General features: G+C 40.5%; 1 protein-coding gene across 10 annotated transcripts in view; it reads left to right on the top strand.

Annotated features, from left to right (window-relative positions):
- Positions 1-25,695, top strand: part of SCAF8 (SR-related CTD associated factor 8) — a 197,746-nt gene that overhangs the window by 98,114 nt on the left and 73,937 nt on the right. The window contains exon 21 of one of the 10 annotated variants that reach the window (XM_049695175.1): positions 53-185. The exons of the other annotated variants lie outside the window; for them this stretch is intronic. The gene's annotated coding sequence lies outside the window, so the exon portion shown is untranslated. Of the gene's footprint in view, positions 1-52; positions 186-25,695 lie in introns of those variants that run through there. 10 annotated transcript variants of the gene reach the window in all.

The following is a 25,695-nucleotide window of genomic DNA, read 5'->3' as shown; positions in this document are numbered from 1 at the left end:
TTGCGGTACGCGGCCCTCTCACTGTTGTGGCCTCTCCCGTTGCGGAGCACAGGCTCCGGATGCGCAGGCTCAGCGGCCATGGCACGGGCCCAGCCACTCCGCGGCATGTGGGATCTTCCCGGACCGGGGCACGAACCCGCGTCCCCTGCATCGGCAGGCGGACTCTCAACCACTGCACCACCAGGGAAGCCCTATTTTAATTTTTTTGTCAGCAGTAGCAGTACGTATAATGTGCAAAAGGTATTTGGTAACATTAGTTTCCAAATTCAGATGTTAACTATAGCAGTTTTCTTTTGCAGGAAAGAATCCCATGTTTTAGTCAGTATTAACAGTATCATTTAAACAATTTTCTTAGTATAAAAATAAATACCATTAAAGTGGTAAAATTTTATGTTGTGTATATTTTACCCCATTTGAAAGATGATAAATAAATACCAAGTCTAATGAGAGTTGTTCATCCATAGGTAGTCTCTACTTGCCGTGTTTATAGACCTATTCTTTTTTTTTTTTTTGCTGTACACGGGCCTTTCACTGCTGTGGGCTCTCCCATTGCGGAGCACAGGCGTTGGACGCGCAGGCTCAGCGGCCATGGGTCACGGGCCCAGCCGCTCCGCGGCATATGGGATCCTCCCGGACCGGGGCACGAACCCGCGTCCCCTGCATTGGCATGTGGACTCCCAACCACTGCGCCACCAGGGAAGCCCTAGACCTATTCTTTTTTTATTAATTCAGAAAAAGATAATCATAGAGATAGAAATCTTTAATGATGACAGATGATATGTATCCTCAGTTTGGAACTTTTAAAATCAAAATTATTAGCAGCTAACATCTCATGGTCATATATACTAGGTACTGAATAGGGCATACAGGAAATAGATTCCATACCTTAAATTTATCTCAAGATGTTACTATGATCAAATAAAAAATTCAGTGATTTTGGTCTTGGGTGAGGGAGGAGGGAAAATGATGCCTCAGCTTCTCATCTTAGTTGTAATACCAATGTCGGTAACTTATAAAAGTAGAGAACTCTAACTTTCAGAGTCTATAATAAAGAGGTTTTAGGGCTTCATGTACATGCTATAATGCTGGTAGCAAGCGGGGAAGAAAAAATCTGTTGTTTTTGTTTTAAGGACTCACATGAGAGAGAATTGAAGACAAAGACAGTTTACTAAGTGAAGCCCTGGTGCCTAGGAATACTGCTTGATGTATAATGATTACCCAGACGTTTGTCTAATAAATTAATTTGCAGGTATTCGATATAATTTGATAAATACAGAAATTGTGGCGGCTGTTATCAAGCTGATTCTATATGACGTGTTTTGAGTGGGAGTTGATGGGGTTGGCATGGAGATAGCGAGAAATTCTTTCAGTGTTACTGCCTTCAAGGGTCTTGGAAGGTTCATAGGGGAGGGAAGGGTGTGGAATACTACAGAACAGTTGTGATAAAGCATGAGGCTGAATATACTCAGGCGCTTCCGTATTTGGTGAAGGTGTGAGATGCTGCAGCTAATCAGAAAAGGGATGCTGTGGAGACTGCAGTTAACGGAGGTCGACCCTTTGGAGGGGTTGATAAGATGTAAAACCCATCTGACCAGAGCTGGCAAGATCACTCTAGGAATAAGGTGACATATGGTTTGGTTGGTTAAGTGAGACTGGGTTACACAGAATCTTAAGCATCAGGAGCTGAGAGGTTCATATTTCATCATTTAAGTTGTGAGGAACCACTTAGAATAGGTTCTCAAACTGAAAAATGGTTTGGTGAATTGGTGTTTTAGGAGAGGTTAATTTGGTAGTTTTATGTATCATAGGTGAATGGTTGTGGAGAGACCATTGGGGTAGTGTACACTTTTATGTGACATATAAGTCCGGTCCTAGGCAGAATTTTAAGTAGGTTGTTAACCTTTCTTTTTTTCACTTTTTCCTTTCATGGCAGTTAGATGTTATTCATTAAGTCAGTGATTTTTTTTAAAAACTCACTTTAATAAGTGAATTTTGTAAACAGAACTTTCCTTGTCAAATTTTCATTGGAGGTTGATGATAAAAATGGTAGAGAATTCATACTTTTGGACAGGGCACACTGCCCAGTAGAATCACAGTATAGAAGGGACCACCTATAAGGATATCTCACTTTTTAAGATCAGTGTCTCTCAAAGTGTGGACCAAGGGTAACCTGAATTAGAATACTCAAAGGGTTTGTTTAAAATGCAGACTGAGTGGACCTAGTGGAGCCAAAAGCTTTGGGAGTAAGTGGGGGAAACCTGCCTCTTCAGCCAGCAATCCAAGTATACTAAAGGTATAACTAAAATTTGAGAACCACTGATTAAGGAACTGTAATTTTCTATGAAATTATTCTAGCAGGTAGTCTTAGATTTCATTTCCTTCATATTAGTTTCTTTCTTAGTGGAACATTTCTCAGTAGACCAAGTTATATGTAGCATCTTATTCTCAGGTGGAAGCTAAAAGAACATTAAATAATCTACTGGTGTTTGGGGCCTAGTTTTGCAGTTTTTCCTAGAGTGCAGGCAATTTCTTGTTGCATATAGTAAAGCAAACAGTTCCCCCTTGGACGGGTTGACTACTAGCAGCATAAGTAGCCCATCCAGTGTTTGGTTTGGTTTGGTTTGTCAAATCTCATTAAATAAAATTCCTTTTCTATAATAATGTGGACGTTACCAGTGTCTGGAGTTGAATGATTCCTGTTCTACCTGTTGGACTGTTTACTTCAAATCCCCTATAATTATTAGGCTCCGACTTAGAGTGTCATATTAATCATTGAACATGTATTTTTAAATTTTAGTAATTTAACTTGCCAGAGTTTAAAAAAAAAAAAAAATTAAAACAGGAGTTCCAAAACACTGTCTCAGAAGTTAGAGAAGTAACTGAAGTTCGCCTGTTGGGGGAGGTGGACAGAGGGAGTTTGCTGGGTAAAAATTCAAACAATTGACCTTATAGCTGCCTTTTTGTTGCACCTGGCTCCCCTTTACCTTTATCGACCTTTGTTCTGGATAAACATGAGTAAATTTAAACTGTTACCATTTTGTTACTTGACTGAGAAGCAAATTAAATACTTAAGAAATACTACTAAGATAAATGGATTTCTTTATATTCATTTTTAGGTGAGTTTAGGTATGGAACCGGAAATGTTGGTTCCCCATGACTGTACCGTATAGCATGCTACTTTTTATTTTTATTTATTTATTTATTTATTTTTGCGGTACGCGGGCCCCTCACTGTTATGGCTTCTCCCGTTGCGGAGCAGAGGCTCCGGACGCGCAGGCTCAGCGGCTATGGCTCACGGGCCCAGCCGCTCCACGGCATGTGGGATCTTCCCGGACCGGGGCACGAACCCGTGTCCCCTGCATCGGCAGGCGGACTCTCAACCACTGCGCCACCGGGGAAGCCCAGCATGCTACTTTTTAATCTAGTTGTTTCCTGGTAACATTGAAACTAAAATATTTCTTTCTAATGTGTCCAGGCTGATAGTCATCCTTATACTACTAGGACCTCTTATTTGTAGTGTGAGAAGAGCAACAGCAAGAAGGAAGCAATGTATTGATCTCTATTCTAATTAGCCTGTAAAGCGGAAGAGCAGTATTTAAGAAGATACATATAAACAGCAATAATGCACTTTGCATTTTGGGTGAATAAGTTATCATCTCAGATGCAAGTGTGCATTCTATCTTTTTTTCCTAAGGAAAAGATTTTAACAAGGCAGATTTGTCCCTGACCTCCCCCCACCCCTTTTTTTTCTATGTATCTCCTGTGTTAATTTTTAATTTAGAGTGTTTTCTACTAGGTTAAAAATGTTTCTTTAAAGGCAAGAAAAAGGATTTTTGTAGGTAACAGTATTTCAGGAGTCCATCATAGTGTAGATTCACTGTAAATCAAACTGTATAGTATAGTTAGTTTGATGTAGACTGTACAGCATTTTGGTTTGCAGCTTCGTTGCGTATTTAAATGAGGAATAAGTAGCTAACTAGATTCATCAAGGTGAGTGTGAGAGCCTCTCCATTAAAGGCCTGATCAGTCGGTTTCCAACCAGAAAAGTAGGATTTTGAAATTCCCATTAGTTGTCAAAAAAATAAAGTGCTCATGACACAGCATTACTATACAGTAAAAAAAAAAGTCATTTAGCCATAACAAATTAATTTTCAGTTTTTCCAAAGATCTTTTGATTTTTATATCTGCTGTAAGGTTACATTGTGCTGTTAGTTATTAAAATAGAGGACCTGGAGTCTCTGCTATGAAACTCAGAAATGAAGGTGTTTCTAGTTCAATTTGGTCTTAGAAGCATGAAAGCTTTTAGCTGAATATAAAATATTTTATATTATTTTAAAGGATAAATCTTCATTTCTTCAAGATTGTCACTTCATTTTACCATTCATGTGGTGCTGGGTGTACTCCCTTTGGAGTATACTATAGTTTTTAAAGTCTGTGGTTTTTTTTTTTTTTAATTTTAAAGGACTTAGTTTGGAGAGTTATTAACATTCCTCTCATTTTGTAAGCTCCAACAGAATTTTGCCATTGCCAGATGGCTTAACTGGTATAGGATTTTGACTCTAATAAATACTCATGAGGGGCAGATTTTTTTTTTTTTTTTTTTTTTAGGGGCAGATTTTTAAAATCATTTGACAATCAGCTTTGCCAGAAGATGAAGAACGTTACTGTTTTAGGCTCCCAAGATAATAAATCTGAAAGTGGACAAGTGAATTGACTCTAAAAATTATAGCCACAAAAACACCTGCCTTATCAAATTATTCTCATGGCTGATAAAATTGATTATTTTTTTTAAGGTCAGTCGGGACTCAGTGAGAGGTTTGCTTTTGCTTTCTTTACACGCATTATTTTCATACAACTTGTAACGTGCATACACACACGTACACACACAGACACTTTGGGAATTTAATCTGTAAAATACATAGTTAGCCTCAGGTGATATTGTAAAATAAGTGAAGCTTGCCTTTTCCTAGCTTTCTTTTTTTGCTTTCCTCTGTTGAGCTTTAATCTAGCCCTGAACCTTTCAGGAATTAAAAAAAAAGTTATTCTTCACACCCCACCCCAACCCCCAGTGAACTGTCCCTGTCACAACACACATTTTTCTATAGAGCAAGTCTCCCCTTAACGGAAATGAAAAGCCAATAAATGATCGGCAGTTCACAAGTGCAAACTGCATTCCTGATGTTCCGTGACAGACCTGCTTCGTTTCTCCCTCCCCACTCAGGCCCCAATTCCACCCTGGTTTTGTTTTCTTCCTCCTGATTGCTTTTTCCAGTTAATCTCTACCTATACTAGTTAGTAAATTGAAAATTTATAATGTGGAATTTCATACTAGATAACATAGTTGCTTTTGTTGTTGTTTGGGGTTTTTTCCCTACATTATTTTCAAAAAATGAAGGAGAAAAGGATCTCTCAATTACAGCATTTCAGTGCCTTAAAATCTGATCTACATTTAAAAGCAGTGTTACGTGTTTCTGAATTGTTATTTTCAAAACAAATTTTACTGCCTGTAGCCCCCACAGAGAATTCTGTCCTAGGCACAGAACTTGTCATCCGACTATCGTGAGGATTTGTACACATCCTGCACGCTGTGTACTGCATTGCATATGCTTTTGAGGTGTGTGCAGCAAAAGCTTCCACTGGAAGGAGAATGGAGGGTTGCTCACAGCTAATTCTTGGAGTATTAACATTTGGAGCAAAGCATTGAATGAAGCAAACAAATAAGAAAACTTGTGAGGATAACAGTGGAAATAGAAAATATTTTATAAAAGATGATAATACTCCCACATTGAGTAACTCTCATGTAAAGGTTTATTTCCTTTTAAGAATACTGGCCTTTTACCCAATTCGGTCATTTATTTTTTTGCAAATTGACAGTAGTTTATTTTGACAAATGAATTTATCAGAGTATTCATTTGACAAAAAAAATTGATGTATGTCGTTTATTTTTTTCTTCTGAAAATCTCTCACACTCCTGCTTTCATTCCACTCTCCACAGAGCAGTGGTTGGGTTTTTGTCATTCAAAATAGTATTTATCTTATGATTATTTTTCTGTTTTATTTTTTAAACACTACGTTTATCATGAAAAATTCAACAAGTACTAAAGAATATGAAATAAAAAATTCAAAATTAAGCAGCCCGCCAGTGGTCCTGCAGAGGCAACCACTGTCATCAGTTGTCCATGTATTTATCCTTCCAGACACTTCAGTGCATAAAAGCATATCATTTTTTATAATACATCCATAATATTCCAGTTTAGTTACCCGTAATTTAGTTAACCAGTCTTCTGAGGGACGTTGCAGCCGTCTCCTGTTTTTCTATTTATACTTAGTCTCCGCAGAGTTTTAAATGATGTTTCAGTCCTCTACTGAGGAATATTTCAGTTGTTTCCTGTTTTTCTCTGTTACACCCAGTCTTGGTAGAGTTTTAAATGATGTTATTGCTTTTTTGGACATGCTATTTTAGAGTACTGTCAAGACTTCAGTGTTTACATAGAATTTTGTGACTTACTGTTTATAATTTTGAAAAACATTAATTCTTTCAGTGAATTAGAGATAACTTTTAGGAAATTGCTGTTGTCATGTCTTATGTTATCCTAGGCTGACGGTAGAGACTGATGGGCTCACGATGGGTTTTCACTTCTCATTTAGGCTTTCTCTCCTAAAAACTACGTGTCCATTCGGTCTGTGATTCCAGGCGTCCATTCAGTAGTTGATTCCAGGGCATATTTTATGGATATGATTGGTTGAAAAGGAGGAGGTTTATGTGGTGGTAATTGCTTTAACAGCTGTGTATATGGATGGATCTTGTGCCGGAAGCATAATTTCCCCACCCCATCCCCGATAAAAGAGAGGAGAGAGAAGATACTGTCTGGTCTGCAGAAGCAGGCCTTTCACGTGGCTACAGATATGTATGTGGTGGGGTAAGGAGTTGCACAAACTCTTAGATAGCTTTTTAGGGAAAACTTCGTATTTTAAGGCTAAGTTATTTAAAATATGTCCTTGTAGTTATTTGTATAGCAATCCTGTTTTCCCTACTGGCTGCTACTTCCTCAGGAGCAAGAATAATGCCTTATTCACCCTTTTTTTCCTGATTGTGCCTTACATGTAGTACAACAAATACTGACTGATAAATTAATAAGTGGAAATAATGAAAAGGAAATATAGTATAGAAATAGTTAAATCCTAGTTATCAAAGTTAAATAGAAATGTCTTCATTTTTCCTAACCCATTACTCTTATTTAAGCAATAAATAACATTTCTGGAGAAATAACTGCATTTAATCTGAGTATATATTCTGTGCAAAACCCAACTAACTCACCAATCCGCAACTATTTTTATTATGCTTGGTTAAAAAAAATAGAGCAAGATCAGAGAAGCTATATTTCCCCACCGTTGGAACAAAATCTGGTTTGAGTATTCATCACTGAAAAGTATCATTTTGAAGTTTTTCGTACTCGTTTTCTGCAATGGAAATTTATGGAAATGAAGTTTCAAGGAAATTATTTCAGCCTGCAAGAATTAAAAATAGTCCTGTCGGTTTTTTAAAACTCATACTTTCCTGTGAAATTGTGTACAGTATTTCCATCATAGTTGCATGTGTGTGGCTATCATGTAACAAAGCACATTAAGGCTGTCTTTAAGGTCAAGTACAATTGACCCTTGAACAGCGTTGGGGTCAGGAGTGCCTACCCTCCCCACATGTAACGTACAGCTGTTTCTAGTTGGCCTCCATATACTAGGTTCCTTGGTAGCTGCGGTTCCATATCCAGGGACTCGACCTACCTTAGATCGTGTAGTACTACTGTAGTATTCACTCCTGTAAATAATCTGTGAAAATTCTGTGAATAAGTGGACCTGCTCAGTTCAAACCTGTGTTGTTCAAGGGTCAACTGTATTATTTGACATTTTTTTCACATGTATTGAATAGTAAAATTTGTTCATTGTAAGTTTTAGAAACTTAATAAACCTATCTATAATTATTTTATTTCTGATAACCTTTGAGATTTGAAAGAAAAAAACCAAAGCTCTAAGTATTATTTTGGAAACAAGAAAGCAAAATATTCATGAGAACGTGGGCCACATAATATTTGACAGCTGAAAGTTTTGAATTCTTGTTCTGTAGTTGGTGCCTTTGATAACTTTTGGGGTGTATTAGAGGTATTTCCAAAAGGTTATTTTTTTAATAACAGCTTTGATACCATGACACTTTATTATTGCTATCACTGGCAGGATTAATTTTTTAATGAAAATGCTGTTTAGTTCTTTCCATTCTGTGATATTATTTATGTGGTCTGTTTTAATTGGAATGTTTAATACTAGTAGGGGGGAAATTTATTTTTTAATCAAAAACTTTAAAAGGTTCCCAAAGAATAAATATTCTTTTTTTTTTTTTTGGCTGCGTCGGGTCTTCATTGCTGCGCGCGGGCTTTCTCTAGTTGCGGTGAGCAGGGGCTACCCTTCGTTGTGGTGCGCAGGCTTCTCATTGCGGTGGCTTCTCTTGTTGCAGAGCACGGGCTCTAGGCGCGTGAGCTTCAGTAGTTGTGGCACGTGGACTCAGTAGTTGTGGCTCACTGGTTCTAGAATGCAGGCTCAGTAGTTGTGGCGCACGGGCTTAGTTGCTCCGCGGCATGTGGGATGTTCCTGGACCAGGGCTCGAAGCCGTGTCCCCTGAATTGGCAGGCGGATTCTTAACCACTGCGCCACTGGGGAAGCCCCTGAATAAATATTCTTAATTGTGCCTCTGAAAATTCACTTACGGAGAAAGTTGCATTTCAGGATTCCATATTTACACCAGTAGAGGTCACTGTGCACTGCACCTAGGAAAGGAAACCCAGTGGTATCTTCTGGTGATGAGCTGGTTATCCTAGAACTAAGATTCATCATTGGTGTTTCCGGGAACCTAATAAGCACACTCCTCCTCTCCCCTTAAAGTCACTTGCCTTTTATTTAAGAGATAGTAACTCGTTTTTCCACATAAAGGGAGCATATCCTGATGATGTTTAGTGGAGTCATGACACACCTTCCCATCCGATGCTTAGGTGCATCCACTAAAGCACCAGAAATTATGATTTCACAAAATCATAGAATCTCTGAATTTGAAGGAACTTTAATATTCATCAGACTCAGCATCTATTTTAACATTTAATTTGCGAGCTGAAAATAGTCTCAAAGTAATTATTTTCAGTACAGTCATCTGCTAGTTAGTAGTATAGAATTTTACTTATTAAAACTGCTTGTGTCTTTATACCATTATGGTGTGTTCGTATTACATAGTGTTTCATTCTCTGAGTATATAAACAGATTATTTCATAGGAGAATATTGTTTTTAAAGTAATCTCCACAGATGTGTCTCCTCTTAATCACAGAGGAGTATTCAAGAATTAAACAAATGCTGGTTACCAGATAGTCAAAATCTGTAGCCTGTAGAGTGATCCAAGCCCCTTTTAAGGTGGTTGTGAAAGGTGATAAGGAATGCTGTGAAAAGAGGCAGTTGGGAATCAAGGACGACTTCTGTAGGCCAGTGTGACTGGGCCTCAGTTTATAGGATGTGAGAACATTGTTCTAGATGCTTTTACAGGTCCCTTTAGTGCTAACATTCTGGTTGTCCGTGGTCAGTGTATACTGCAGGGGCTAACAGCACGGATCCTGGAAGGCGATTACCTTACCTGGATTTGAATCCTGGCCCTGCCACTTGCTAGTTCTCAGGTTATCTTGTGGTTACCCTCCCTGCACCTCAGTTTCCTCATCTGTAAAGTGGGGTTGATAATAACACCTGCGGTAGTATTAAGTTAATAGATGGAAAGTACTTAGAATAGTATGTACCCGGAACATAGTAAACATTCAAGTGTTATTGTTACAGACCCTCATTTTTTCCTAGTAGAACCCATGCTGTGATATGATAGCTGAATTCTTAGACCTTATTCTGTTCTTGACTGCTCCCTAAGGATCAAAGTAGAGTTTATTCTGTGTTTAATTAACCCGCAATTAATGACATGTGTATCAAGGAACCAGATGTGTATATAATTTTTAATGATTTAAGGTTTCTCCTTTCTTTTCTTTAAAGTTGTTCTCACATTAATCCAATGAGTTTCCTTCTTTTGATCCAATATTTTGCTCTGGAATTTTTCTTGTGGAGTATATAATCACATTTCAGTTGCTGTTTTAATGATTCATATCGACACTTTTTTAATGTTTAAATGTCCTAGGTTCCTGAAAATCACATGACACAAGTTTTTTTAACAGGATTTCTCTGTAACATTCAAATTTTTACAGAATGTTTTTTTAATCGAAATCCATTATGTCATTTATAAAGTATTTTATTCAGTCAGCTCATTAAAAAATTTAGAACAGTGACCTGACCATTTATCTAAAAGGTCTCTATTAACTTTCAAATTCTATACAATAAAAATGTAACACCCACATAATCAGTTCCAAGTGAGGAAACCAATACCTGGCACATAAATATATAGACACATTTTTTTTTTTTTTTGCGGTACGCGGGCCTCTCACTGTTGTGGGCTCTCCCGCTGCGGAGCACAGGCTCTGGACGCGCAGGCCCAGCAGCCATGGCTCACGGGCCCAGCCACTCCACGGCATGTGGGATCTTCCCGGACTGGGGCACGAACCCGTGTCCCCTGCATTGGCAGGTGCACTCTCAACCACTGCGACACCAGGGAAGCCCCTAGACACATTTTTATAGGTGTGGATTTTTGGTCTTGAAAGGTGAGACCAGTAAATACTTTCAATTTTTAAATAAACATCTGTTATTTCTGTAGGGGAGGAATGGAAGGAATTCCCCAGAATAAATGGAAGGCCCTAACTAGACTGTCCTCTCCATTAACCTAAGAGCCATGCATTTCTTAGGTAAAGGGTGTTAAAAATCATGTTGACTGAGATATTCCCTGAAAGAACGCACCTCATTAACACTCAGATATCTGCGCTCAGAATTTTAAATTAGTCACGTATGTGGATACCCCTTCCTGTGCAGACACCCCCCCACATGTGAAACATCCTGATATAGAACATTACATAAGACAGTATGGTACCAGCTATTTCTTACATGCAACTGTATTTTAACTGTTCTGTAAGTCAGCCATCAGAGAAGGAGGCAGCCTTCTTTCTCTACATTTCTCCCAGTGATATTAGCATCTGTTATGTGTTGAATTCAGCATGTTGAATTAATTTAATTTATCCAGAAAGCGTAATGGCTAGGAGACAGAGGGAACTTTTACTGGAAGATTCTTTGATCTATTTCATAAGTCTAAGTTACAAGCCTTTTTTTTTTAAGTAAAAGTAATCGTTACTTTTCAATGTTTTCCATGCATTTTATGAAGTTTAATAAATAAGGTAAACTTATTTATTATACGTTTAATTATTATAGTTAAAATTTCGGTTTCCTAACTTAGTTTTCCAGAATGACAATGTGTCAAGATATGTTTTGTGAATACGCTGTAATTCTTTTGTGGAAACTCAGGAAATAGCCAAGAATACTATTTAGGTCACTTTTCAGTATTTTTTTTCTCACCATACCCTCTTCCTTCTACCCAGATCTATTCTCCAAGTAAAATTTTAGCTAAAGAATTTTAAATTAGGGCATCAGGACAATGTGTGGGTAAAGAACATAACTTGGGAGCAAACTTCTCTGTCTCTGCAGAGTCATATGACATTGGGCAAGTTAGTTTGTTGCTCTGTTTCTTCATCTGTGTCAGAGGGTTTACCATGGCACTTAATAGCGCATATGGCATTTAGAATAGGACTGGCACATGGTGAGCACTTAATTCATGGTAGTTATTATTATTTTCATTGTAATCTAGATTCTAGAGAAAAAGATTTTAAGACTGCAGACATTAGGAGTACCAGGCCCTCTGTTAATATTCATTCTTAAGAGAAAGTTTCCTGTAAAATGTATGGAAATGGAATGGGGATGTCTTCAAAGTCTCCCTCTCTTTTTAGCAATGCTTGGCTTTCAGAAAGCATACATTTTACAAGACATGTGTGTGATAATGTGCTGGATGTGGGATAAAGCCAATAAAAGCTACAGCCTCTGCCATCTTGTCTTATTTATTCAAAAATAGATAGCATTATTGTTCATAAACATGTAGGAGAGTAGAAAGATGAAAGGCAGCCATTCAAGAAATAGCAACCAGAACTAGAGGGACAGAGCCTATTACCCTCACAGTTTGTACACTCTTTTTACTCCACCTGAAAAGGCAGAGGTAGAGACAAGTGTCTGCAGAGGAAAGGAAGGGTGCTTTGTGCAGAGGAAAAGCCAAATGGCCTTCAAAGAACTGGCTCTAGTGAGGCAGGTGACGGGGAAGGAAGTGATGGGCCAGCGCTCCACCTGCCCACACGGGTAACCTGGAGTCTGACGCTGACTGCAGTGAGGTATCACAGGTGACAAGCTGTGTAGTTGTAGTAACAGGCTTTGACAAACTCCATAGGACCCACGTTCCTTTCGTGTAAAGCAGAGTTGGTCTTGCAGAGTGAAGTGCTAGAAAGAGCAGGCTGCAAGGCTGCAGCGTCTGGAGGTACAAGTTCTGTTTGAGATTGTTGAACAAATGGGCCTTGGGACTTAGCAACATCATGGGTCATAGTTCAGAGAAAATTAGAGCCCGAAAGCACTTGAGAGATTATCTAGTCCGTGAATAAGAATTTGGATATGTCAAATTGGGGAGGATAGGAGGGAGTTTGAAAAGCATGTTTAACACGCTTTGTTTCATAATGCGAAATAAAACGTTTTCAAGTCCCCTGGGTTGAAGGAAGATGTGTGGAATCTGGTCACGTGCAAAGGATGGCAGTGGGCTTGAGTTAGCAGCAGCTGTGCAGCCATCGCTCTGCCGTGGTTTCCTCATCTGTAAAGCAGGAGTGCAGGTACCGGCTGTTTAGAATGAGCATCAAATGACGTCACAGTAAAAATTCCTTGGAAGTTTCGGGAAAGTTAGAAAACCTTGTATAAATGAATGATGCTGTTTGTTGCACTGGTAGATACCACGTTATCAGTCTCAGAATTGAAGATAAAGTGGAATTCCCTGAGGCTCCCTTTAAGTGAATTAAGAGAAAAGAGGCAGTAGAAATAGAGTTGCCAGGTTTCACAAATAAAAATACAGGAAACCCAGTTGAATTTGAATTTCAGATAAACAATGAATCTTTTTTTTTTTTTTTTTTTCGGTATGCAGGCCTTTCACTGCTGCTGCCTCTCCCGTTGCGGAGCACAGGCTCCGGATGCGCAGGCTCAGTGGCCATGGCTCACGGGCCCAGCCACCCCGCGGCATGTGGTGGCTTCCCGGACCGGGGCACGAACCCGTGTCCCCTGCATTGGCAGGTGGACTCTCAACCACAGCACCACCAGGGAAACCCCCAATGAATGATTTTTTAAGTATAGGTACAGGATGTCTGAAACTCAAACTTAACTGGGCATCCTGTATTTTATCTTGCACCCCTAATTAATTAGAAACCTAGAATCACAGTAGAGCCAAGACATTGGCTGAAGGATTGATGTCCTGGAATGTGTAGGGATTTCACCGGTGGCCTTGGTCTCCTTGGACTTTTCTAGATACCTAGAAACAATGTCTCACTCCCTTTCTTCTTCCTCATTCCTCCTCATCCCCAGAACTGGAGAGTGTTGGAATCAACACTTTGACCTCATTATTGAGCCATGTGTGGTTGTCGGTGTTATTGTAGAATAATAGTAGTGATTATTCTATAGTGAAAACCTGCTGTTCTAGACCTTTAACAAGTTATTTTTTCTGTGAGAATATTATTTCACTTCACAGATCAAACAAGCAGTTTAGCCCAAATTATACAGCTAATTTGGGCAAAAGGTGGGTTCTAACCCAGGGGCGTCTGATGATAAACCCTGTGTTCTTAATATCCACTCTGCGTGTTTTGGGACAGGACGATTTGTAGCCAAATCTATGACAGAAAATTACTGAGAGCTTTTCCTCTTTTCCTTCACTGTCTGTTAGGTGAATTTCTCTTCAGAAGCGTGTCCTGTGTGTTCAAATTTCATGCTCTGTCATTTTTCTTTTCAGATTTTGACTTTGTTCACTTTGCTTAAAATAATATTTTATCTTGTTAATTAAAATAGCACACTTTGATCCCTGCAGAAATATTTAGGTTCTCTCCTTACATTTGTAGAGATCGGCATGAGATAAATGAATTCATGGCAGGCATTGCATGTGACAGCCTGGAGAAAGGCATGCAGGGGTCTGTAGAATCATGTGGGTCTGTGGTCAGCATTTATCTATTCACTGTACACAGCTTTTAAATGAGTTACATCCAGTTAAAGAATGGAAATCCACTGTCGAAAAATATTTTATCAATCAAATTATGTTTAAAGTTATTTTTATTTTCTTTCAGCTCTTACACACAGCTCTCTTCTCCATCTGATTTCACTTCTGCCATGTTCTTAGCTACAGAGATTTTAGAAAGATGACAGTTGGCTATGAAATGTAGAATCTGTTCTTATTCAAGATCACTGATTTAAGTTTGACAGACTAAAGGAACGTCATGTTCTATTCATTTATACGATTAGTACCTGCCCAGTGAGTTCTTCTGGTCTAGAATATGTTCCCATTTTTCTAGTGATTAAAGATTAAGTTTTGGCTTAAGTGAATCTGTAAGGAGATTTTAGTTAAAAATAAAACTCACATGCGCCCTGACCAGCTTTCACCATGTGGGCCCACTTTCTGCTGGATATTTTTTCTCTTTGGCCCAGTTAAAAGCTCCTGAGGGCTTATGTGTGTGCTGTGTCCTGTAAGGCCTTGTCTTTGTCATCTTATTTTTTTTAAGCTGTTTTTAACAGCTGCATGTGACATTTGGGAAATTGCTTTCCTAATTGCATTTGGGTGTTATTAGCTTATTGAAATGTATAAGAAAACCACATCTTTAAAAATTTTTGAGTTGAAGGCATTTACATTCAGTATCTTTTAAATAAGGAATTAAGTGAACGAACAACGATAAAAAAGGGTCCAATTTTGTTAAGTGTCTTTCGATAGCATTTTGGGCTAAGGGGCATGGAAAATACTCAAATGCAATTCAGTACAGCACTCCAGCATAAACTCAAACTATAGGGAATTCCCTGTCTGTCCAGTAGTTAGGACTCCGTGCTTCTACTGCTGGGGGGCCCGGGTTCGATTCCTGGTCAGGGAACTAAGATCCCGCAAGACAAGTGGCACGACCAAAAAAAAAAGAAAAAAACTTCAAATTATAACCATTAGTAGCTGTAGATTTGAATTTGCTCAATATTGAAATCTAGTTAAGAAATTAAAGTCAAAATATATATCTGATGTCAGTTTTGCAGAACCCATTTATGTGTGGGTTCTTAAGCAGAATTATGTTAAGTAGTAATCATTCACGACAGAAACGATCAAGAGAGAGATTTTGCAAAAACTGCCAGTAGGGCAAGTGTAGAAATTCCACCACATGAATATGTTGATAATTTTTAGTCATAGTGTTTGTCATAGTCAGAGGTATTTGCTCGTAATTACTTTGCTAGGTAATTCTATCCACTGATTATTTGATCGGTAATTTCCACTGCTTACTGTATTACCAGTCTGGGAAACTATGGAGCCAACTTTTTTTCCAGTTTGGTTATTGATATCCATGAGCTAATTTTATTTAAACATAAGATATTACTGGTATGCAGCTTTTTATCTCTACTGCTTAGCAAAATGCCAGACCGTGCCTAGCTCTCAGTAAATATTTGTTGAATTAAAATCAAATGGCCTGGTTGGGGTATTCATATTTATTTATTTTTAAGTTTTTTTTTTTTTTGATGTGGACTATTCTTTTTTTTTTTCAGTCTTTATTGAATTTGTTACAGTATTGCTTCTATTCTATGTTTTGGTTTTTGGGCCATGAGCCATGTGGGATCTTAGCTCCCCGACCAGGGATCGAACCCACACCCCCCGACACGCACATTGGAAGGCGAAGTCTCAACCACCAGACTGCCAGGGAAGTCCCGATATTTATTATTTTTAACAGGGAAATAAAAAGATCCTTTGTCCTTTGTTCATTTCACTTTACGTGTTCCCCTTATTGTTCAGGAATATGGGAACAGAAAATTTGAGGTTCTGAAATATTTCAGTGAACAACCAAGACAGGTAACATTTTTAGACATATTAATAAAATTATTTGTAAGTAAAGAGGTTTTTTCTCAAAAAGCATAGAAATATACTCACCTCTTCATACATATACACCTATAAAAGTGAGAAAATGATACAAGGGACACTGATAAAATAGACGTTTATGAAGATGTCGTATGTATTTATACACGTTTATTTTTATCAGCATCTTTTGCATTGTTTACCCATTTTTTCTGGTTTCCCAAAACAAGTATGATAGAATTCTCCAGGTAGTTTTATATGGTATAATGATAAACATTCTGCCCAGAAGCCAAAACTTCCTGTCATTAAAAGTTTGCTCTTGGGCTCCCCTGGTGGCACAGTGGTTGAGAGTCCGCCTGCCGATGCAGGGGACACGGGTTCGTGCCCCGGTCCGGGAAGATCCCACATGCCGCGGAGCGGCTGGGCCCGTGAGCCATGGCCGCTGAGCCTGCGCGTCCGGAGCCTGTGCCCCGCAACGGGAGAGGGCACAACAGTGAGAGGCCCGCGTACTGCAAAAAAAAAAAAAAAAAAGTTTGCTCTTGTGTATCAACTGTATCTCAGTTTTAAAAAATTTGCTCTTAAAAGCAAGAATCATAGAATAGCATTGGCTTTGTATTCAAACTTTCCTTCAGGTGTTATTTTTGGATACTGTGACAGTTAACATCTCTATTCTGGGGCACATAAGTTGCACCCTGTGCCCAGTGACATAACAGTAAAACTTCGTGACAGTAACAGTATAACTTTGTTCATCCAAATATTAGATAAAAGTCATCTTGCAGAGTTGTCCGCTATATTCCAGTTGTTTCACTATATTTTTCCAATAGGAGAAATCCCACTTTTATAATTGAAATAAGTGAGTAAAAAAATAAGTAAAAATTTGAGGCCTAATGGTTTTTGCTAGAATTTATTCTCCCAAGTAAGAGTTATGCCTATAAAGCAAAGTAACTGACTAAAAGAAGAGGCCCACTGAGTATAAATAGAAAAGCATTTCAGAAAATGTGTTTCTACTCAAAACGTTTATATAGAAACTAACAGTGTTGAGTCCAGTTCGCCTGATTTTTTTATCTTCCTAATAATTTAACTTCAACGACGGACAGTATAGGGAAATTTGGGGCTAAAAGGTTCTGGCCCAGGAATATTGCCTGGTTACTGAGAAAAGTATAAAGTTATAGGGGGGAAAAACATTTTGTAATTTAATTCTCTAAAAAATATTTTATACTTCCAGTCAATGCAAATTGTTTTATTTTAAGCAATCTTGTAGTTAGTTGCCTTAGAATTTGCCAGTCTTCCTACCTTGTAGCATTTTTGCCTCTGATGGTGTAACCTGAGATAGAACAGGGCCACCACTGTGCCCTTGTCACATTTAACTTTTCCTCAAAATTGCTCCAGTCTTATTTGTTTTAGGTCCAAGATATGTAGTTGGGATTCATTTTGGCCAGGTTGAGATTCTTTGTCACCTTACTTAAAATTAGCATGACCGTATGTCCAGGTTTGCTCCAGAGGACCTCAGTTTATGCCTGTTGTCCCCGTGTAATTATTAATAGTGCTTCTTTTCAGTTTTCCATAGACAATAAATTATAAGTTCATCATACTTTTAACTGTGATTTCAGATGAATACAAAACGGTCGTCACAGGTCACACAGCCACACGTGAAATCTGAGTGATTTAGAAAGGCGAGTGGGACTTGTCAGAATTTGGCAGGTTAAACTACTGACTCTGAAGTGGAAGAAATAGCAACTTTCTGATATATTTGAGGAGGACAGAGGCTAGACAGCCGATGCCTCAGAATGACTTCTAATCTTGAGTTAGACATTTATCTCAACAAACATTTGTTGCGTCCCTACTGTGTGCCCGGTGCCACAGGGAGGCACGGGGAACGACTGACCTGGCCTTATCCTCAAGATGCTGCCCCGAATTGCCCCATTAGGCCCTGTCCAGCCCAGTGACATAAACAGGTCTTTCATTTTGTAAACCAAAGACGTAGGCTGTATGTTTATAGTCTGCAGACTAAGTGATATTCCAACCTCATGGCCTTATTGGATCACAGATTCAATGTGGTGTTTCTGTGTGAAGAAACCCCTGTAAGAACGTGGGATTCTCTGCATCAGTTATGCGCCTGCAGTGCCTGATACCCATTGTACTAGCATCATAGCAATTCCTTCAGAGAGACTGTCAGAATGTCCATTGTGATAAACGCTTGAGAACAAAACAAACTGATGATTTTCTTCCAAAACCATTCAAATCAAGTACTTCTAAAAAACTTCTGACTTACTTAAAGTTACTTATGCAGGACCTTCCACTGTTCCTAAACACAGCTGCTTAAAAACCAGGAAGTGAGGACCAGGGGCTCCTGAGCAGCAGCCCAGGCCATTGTGATGAGGTCTGTTTTGGAGGATTATGTAGAACTGGAAGGGCTAGGCGACTACCTGTGGCTTGGGAAGGCCAGGAGGCGTGGCCAGGGCAGGTGGTCAAGGTGGGTGTGGTCAAGCAAGTCTTACTGTCAGGGGGCATCAGGCCACCCGCAAGCTGGTGGGGTGTGTATGTGTTTGTAGGCAGGTTGAAGGGCGGGGCCTGTGTGTCCAGACCACCCCTGGCCTGCTTGAGTGCAGACAGGTTTCCTGTGAGGCCCACGTGTGGCATCAGAGAATGAATTCAGGTTCATATCTCATAAATGGCTCTAAGAATCTTTTGATCATCTGGTTTTCTGCGCCACAATAATTACAGAGATGGGGCTGACAGGTGTCCTGATAGATCAAGAAATTCCATCATAGTCTAGCAACGAGATTAGCCTCTAGCGTGGAGCTGACAGCAGCAGGCAGTGACAGCTAGCAGCTTTACACTGTGAGATAAGATGGAAAACGCTTAATAAAGAGCAGACACCAGCCAAAGGCCATGCACTGTGTCCAAATACGCCACTGCAGACGGAGTTGAATTTACGTTCCATGTGCAGTTATAGTTCTGGAAAAATATCTCGTGTGGAATATCTCATTTTTCAACATTATAGATAGCTGAGATTAAGCGTTTATTGTAGACAAGTCATCTGTTTTCTCTCCCAGTTAGTTTTTATGTCTAAACACGACCAGAAATTCACATTTAACTCTGAAGTCTGGGGGGGTTTGGGGTTTGTTTTGTTGTTGTTGTTGTCGATTGTTTTATTTTTTCTGGTTGATTTTCAAGGGACCAACTTTTATTTTTTAATTTTAAGCTTTGACTTTTTCTTGCATATGTAGAGTATTGAGGACCATTCTTTTTCCTCTCAACACCAAATGGCTTTCTTGAATGTACGCTGCTTAGTTGTCTTTTTCATTTGAAAACACTTTGAAGTTCTTCCAGTGTAATGAAGAAAGTTTAATTTTGTTGAATAAAAACAGTAGCAAGTCTGTTTTACTTGCTTAATAAACTAAGTGCAAAGATTGTTCCATGTAAAACTTGCAGTGTTGTGTCATGTTGAAAGCATGGGCCTTTGAGGTGGACCTGATTCAAATCCAGTATCTCCCATAGGGAACAGCGCGGAGATGGTGGGGAAGACACTTTAATCGTCCAAGCCTCAGTTCTCTCGTGTGCTAGTGAACAGGCGTGCTAGTAACGGTGCGTTCTTCAGAGAGCTCTTTGGGGACTGCAGGAGATAACATAGGTCAAGTGCCTGGTACGTACTTGAGTACTCATGACTGTTATTATTCCGTTTACATGTTTCTTTCGAAGGCTCCTGTACACTTACGTAGACTTAAAAATCCCTTTAAATAGCAGGCAGTGTGTGTTGCTGAGCCACGAGCTGGCCCTGACTTGAGGGAGGACAGGAGGCAGAGAATCACTGTGATGCCCTGGGACATGGGGGATCTGGCCCACAGGGAAAGGAATATTAGGGAGAGATCAGTGGGTGATGGGGAAAATGTACGTTTGACATTCCCTACTTAAGGAAAAGAGCTTGGTGTTTACTCTGAAGGATAATAAACACCACAGCAGACTTTCATTTTCCGTAAAGAATCCCTTTGGACCTTCGGTAACCCTGTCTGGAAGCAGTCGTCGCCCCCCCCCCCCCCCCCCCCCCGCCGCCGCCTTAGGTCTTACATAGCTATTGACGAACAATGACTTGGGTGGGTATTTCATTTTCTGTCAGCCTTACAGTGTGTATGCGTACGTTGTATGTATTTCTGTCTGAGGAGTGAACAGAAGGTATCTTGCATTTATTGGATTTGATGGTTCTTCAAGAATCTAAACGGGAAACGGGTGTGGGTTGCACGCTGACTTGTTTCCAAAGTCCAGATATCTCTGGTCCCCCAGCAGGCTCTTGGTGATCAGCACCGCCCTGCCGTGCAGCTGAGCCGCTTCCCCTTTAGTGGGGAAAACTCTTGGCAGAAAGCAGTGTATAAAAGACACTATTTTGGAAAGCCCTGAACAACATTCCTTGCGTTCTCCAAGGAAGTTCTATTTAAAATGACCACTCTTCATTATACTCAGCTGAAACTGTTCCTCGTGTATCGTCATAAGTGCTCAACCGGGTTGACTATTTATACACATTAAAACCTAGCCTTGACCGTAGTTATGAAGTGTAAGGGGCACTAAGTAAACATACTCCTCCCTTCCACTCGACTGTGGAAAAGCAACACTGGTCAGACTGTGCACGTTTGTGTTTGGGGTGGGAATGCTCTCTCTCCTACGTGGTGTTGCGCCTCCCTTGTGGAATGCGAACGTAAGGCCCGGAGGAGTGGGGAAGCAAGGTGCAGCTGGAGGTGATGAGAGCGAGGGAACCTGGGCAGGTGATGTAGGCGGCGCCGGGAGAGTGTCCAGGGAGAGCTGCTGCTGGAAGACACAGCCCAGTGGCTCCCAGCCCCCCTCGGGAAAGGCGGTGTGAGGGCCGACCGCCAGTGGGCAGCTGTGTCCATCAGGAGGTCATTGGGAGCACACAGTACAGTAAGCCTTGAGAGAAAGGGCTTGAAGAATGAGGGGGCACAAGCTGTAGATTTGTTTAATGTCAGCCAACAGATTTATGTGTAGCAGTATTATCTTCCTGTTCTTGTAGAGGGAAGGAGCCACTCAGCGGCGGGGTCTTATTCCTCTGCCTGCTTTTCCGATGATAGTGCTTTAGCCACGATCCCTCGTGGTTTTGGAGCAAGGAGATCGTGTGTAATTTTAATCAATAGTTTCCTACCAATCAAAGGTGGGGACGTGTGCTTTCACAGGTAGCTGGGATAGAGTGAAAAGAGCGTTGGAAGCTGGGGCTCGAATCCTGGCTCTGACACCTTCCTTACGCAATCACCACACCTGAGACGGTGCTCATCCACGAGGCAGCCTTAACACCTGTCTTGTAAAAATGTGAGGCTAACAGGAGGCCTTGCTCTGGAGACAGGCCTAGCACATGCTCTGCAGACGTTCTGTCAGTGACGTCACCTGTGATGAGACCATCATCACCCAGGTTTTTCCATGTAGCCAGCGTGTCAGCATTAAACCCGTGCTTTGTATAATCAGTGTTACAGGGACAGAGCATCTGTGGCCGCAGAGTGTAAGAAAACTTCCACCATGGCCACCTGCAGTAGCCCTAGAGCATCCTCAGCGTTAAGGACTTATTACGAAACCATTCACTGAGCACATAGATACTCAGTCCCCGTCACGTGTTGCAGGCATTTCAGTGGACACAGGTTCTGGTCTCCTCTAATGGTAAAAATGCACATCCCAACTTGGAGTTCAAAAAAAGTGAATGTGACCTCATGCCTGTTCTGTGCTGCTGTGGATGGTGTTAGAAAACAACTTCAGCAGCAAAATTGACAAAAATGATTATAGTTTTTTACTGCTTGTGTATATTTGGCAGTTAGATACTCTGAGAGCTGTAGGTATCTGACTGTCGATTGTCCCAAAGACCAGATGACCAGTTACTTAAAACGTCCCCGCTGCCCACTGCTCTCTAAAGCTACTGTGCTGTCCATGGTGGCCTATGTGGGCCTGGATCAGCATGTAGAAAAGACACTTCACTTCCTGCTTTTCCTTTCCAAGAGGTTAATACACACACCACGCTCCCCATTTCCTCTGTATTTCACTGCTTGTACTTGTGCTGATTCTAAGTAATAGTCTCTCATGTATACACATACTCTCTTTATCTGCTTCTTTGTTCTCTCTTTCCCATCCAAGGAAAGCAAAGAACGTCCTGCCCAGCCTTCTAGGCATTCCCCCAAATAATTATTGGGACCTGGTGCATGACACTGTACTGGCTTTATAGTTGATACGAGGTTGAATGAGACATTAGCGCCATATCCGCAAAACTCACCGTCTCGTAGAGCTAATGGCTTCTAAACTGAAAGCTATGGGACAAGGTAGCATGTCAGTGCCAGAGTGCGAGGCTTCTTCTCCCATATTTTCAGTTTTCAAATGAAAAAAAATGGATTAGTATAGATTTTCAGATGTTCTATGTCATTGTTCGAGATAGTATAGAAAAAGGAAATGTTGTTAACTATAAAGAATGAGTACATGTTGGTCATTAGTTTGGCTTTAGGCTTTGTTTACTTTTGGCACTGTCGTCTCTTTAGAAGCTCTGAGTATAGTAGCAGCAGAAGGCAGGAAAGGATAGAAACCAAATATGTACGCGGTGTGTAGCATGTGACTCCATGGGACCCAGGTCTGGTGGCTAAGAGGGATTTACCTGAAAGGACAGTTCGTCTCGTGAGTTCTGAAGGTGGTAGCGGCTGTGATCTTACAGACAGATGGGTGGCTGGGGGGCAGGGAAGCCAGCCTAAGAGAACCAAACGAACCTCTGTGGGAGGGTGAATGTTTGTAAAGTCTGATTCCAAGTTTGCTAAGGGCAGAACACAAGGGAAATTGCATAATGCTGAGAAAGGGAGTGATGTAAATATAATGAGATGTGGTTTTAAGTGTTTTTATGACTTAATCCAATAGGTTGGGAAAGATTAAAGGCAGGTCACCTATTAAAGAATGTCGGTTAAGCTTTTTTAGAAAGGCAAACAAAACATTTTTCAAGACATTCTGCCTATTAAGCTTAGATGTGAAAGATTTATAAAAGGCAAAAACTACAATGATGCTTCATATAACCACGTCCCAGAAAATCTTGGCTCTGGTTCCAAAAATCTTGAAATAAAATGTTTTCTGGAACATTAATTGGAAGACAGCTTGCTATCACCAAATTGTTAGTCTGCGGTAGAAACGCAAAACTGCTAACAGATGCACCCTACAGATTTTTAAAATATGGAATTATTTCAGCCAGCTGCCAAACCATTGATCTATATAACTTTCTTAAACTCTGAAATATGCATATAAATCTCCATAACTGTTCAACTGAGAAAAAGTGTTCCTTTTTATACCATATACTGTAAACATCTGATTTCCAAACAGCCTTGCCTCACTAGAATTAAGCTATTTAAATTAACTCAAGAGTTTATCTAAAAATAACTTAGATTAAATTCAGTTTTTACAAATCAGAATTTAGGTTGTAGTGCTTGACTCTGTCAGTAACTGTGTAACCTTGGATAGGTTTCTTAGCGTGCCTAAGAAATTTCCAGATTCCTTTAAGTCCATGTTTCCAGTTTGTGCACTTAAGGTTAGTATAATGCACATACAATCAATATATGTTGTTAGACTATACTTAGGAAAACTCCCCAAGTATTCGCATTAGTTAGTTAATGAGGTTACTAGCGCACTGGGGCTCAGGTCCACTCTGTGCCCATTTACGTTAGTCATGTTTGCTCCCATGTAGAAGTTGAAGAGGGTGGGGAAAGTAAACAGAGGGTCTTTGGGAGTTAGACTCCACTTCTGGGCACATCTGCCAGTCAGCTCAAAGTGGGAGCATCTGCATAGACCTGCTGGACCAGCAGTGGTGGAGGGAAGCTCCGGCCTCTGCAGCAGAAGAATGCTGTTCAGGCTGAGACGCATGATCACCCTGGGCAGTGTCATCCTGTCCCAGACAAATCTCATCACATCTGAAGTTTTCAATTCAGTTCCAGTTTCCATACATTGAGGGACACATTTTGAGTGAGGGCTAATGTGATCATCTTGGAGAACATTTGAGCGGTTTTCTGGCCACTGGCTTAAGTGAAGCACAGTTGAAAGATTGAGTATCCCTTGTAACACCAGAGGGCACAGATCTGGGCTTCCTACCCTTGGAGATGTCCAAGTAGAAGTGGAAACCTCAGGAGACAGGCCCAGCCACTGGAGAGGCTGCTGGACACAGGCCACTTTCAGGGAAGTCAGACAACTCAGAGATCCAAGTAGGCATCCGTCTGATGACATGTAAACCCCTATGGGCTTGAGATTCTGTGCTTCTAGTTCTTTTCTACTTTCCTGTAGCTGTGGTTACCCAGTGCCTCACGTGCCAGTTCCGCATTGTTTCTGTGAAATATGTGCTCTTTGAGATGGTCTCCTTCTTGTGAGTTGTATGACTCAAAACTGAAAAGTTGGGGTAATCTTGTTTGAAAAGGGCATCAATTTCAACCTGGTTCATTTCATGAGACCCATTATTATCCTTCAGGGAGGAATTTGACTGAAAGGTAGAGGGAGACGCAATGAAACTGCAGGTCCTAATCTGCACATCTACGCTTCTCTGTGCCAAAGAGCGGAGCAATTCTTACAGGTTAAAGAGAGCTGTGGTGTCTCCTTAACTCTTGAAAAAAAAAATCATATAGGCAAGTTGTTAAGGAGAGACATTTTAATATATTTTGAATTTTTAAAAAAATTAGTTTATTTATTATAAATGTAAAAGGAAAGTCCTTCCTTAGAACTTTGGGTGCAAGCCAAAAGCCCAGTGTCATTAACTGTAACTGATAAATGATGGCTAGGTTCCTGGTTCTGGTCGGTGCTGCAGTGACCTAAGATCAGATGTTTGTCCTTGTCCTTTTGAACAGGGGAAGGGATTCAGAAGCCATGGGAACGTTGTTTCCAACATGTTCCCAGGTGGAGACAACGATCCACCAGTTGCTCTGCTGGGGAGTGATGGTCCCCTTAGCATCCACACTTGCTTCCTGGTCACACATTCCTCCTGACCCCAAATGGACAACATGCCCTTAGGAAATGAGGGAGTTGTTTTCCTGGTCACGGATGTACCTTCTTATTGCAGTTTGTAAACAGTGTTAGCTGTCGACTTCCCCCCTAGTAGATGGTCGGGTGTTCTTAAATGCAGACGCTTTCTCCATCACTTAGGATGCTGGTTTCAGGTGCTGTAGGATTGGCCTGAAGGCTCTTGCTTTTCTACACTAAGCCCTGCAGAGTGCTTTGCTCTGGGAATGTCAGGTGACCACTCCTCTGTCTTCCTCCCCTTCTCTGCCCGCCACACACCCTCTCATTTTTCCACACTGCTCACCCTCTGTCTCTCACATTGTCTCTGTCCTACTTTAGAGAAAGCCTAAAGAGCACGCAGTAGGAAACAGTGCCCAACCCCCCCCAGTCCCTGTGACTCTCTTTTTTCCCACCGGTTTTCTTTAACAGCACACTTCCGTTCACTTGTCTGTTTAATTCTCTGTCTCCGGGCATGCAGGCAGCCTGAAGACAGAGATGGTGCTTTATTCAACACCTTGTCTCCCACTCCTAGAACAGCATGTTGGGAAGCTCGTAGTAATTATCCGAGGGAGACAAAGGAGAGAACTTGTAACGG

The sequence above is a fragment of the Orcinus orca genome, chromosome 12 (assembly GCF_937001465.1).
Source record: "Orcinus orca chromosome 12, mOrcOrc1.1, whole genome shotgun sequence".
NCBI classification, from domain to species: domain Eukaryota; kingdom Metazoa; phylum Chordata; class Mammalia; order Artiodactyla; family Delphinidae; genus Orcinus; species Orcinus orca.
The sequence above is the reverse complement of the archived record's forward strand: the minus strand, read 5'-3'. Positions and strand labels throughout refer to the sequence as shown.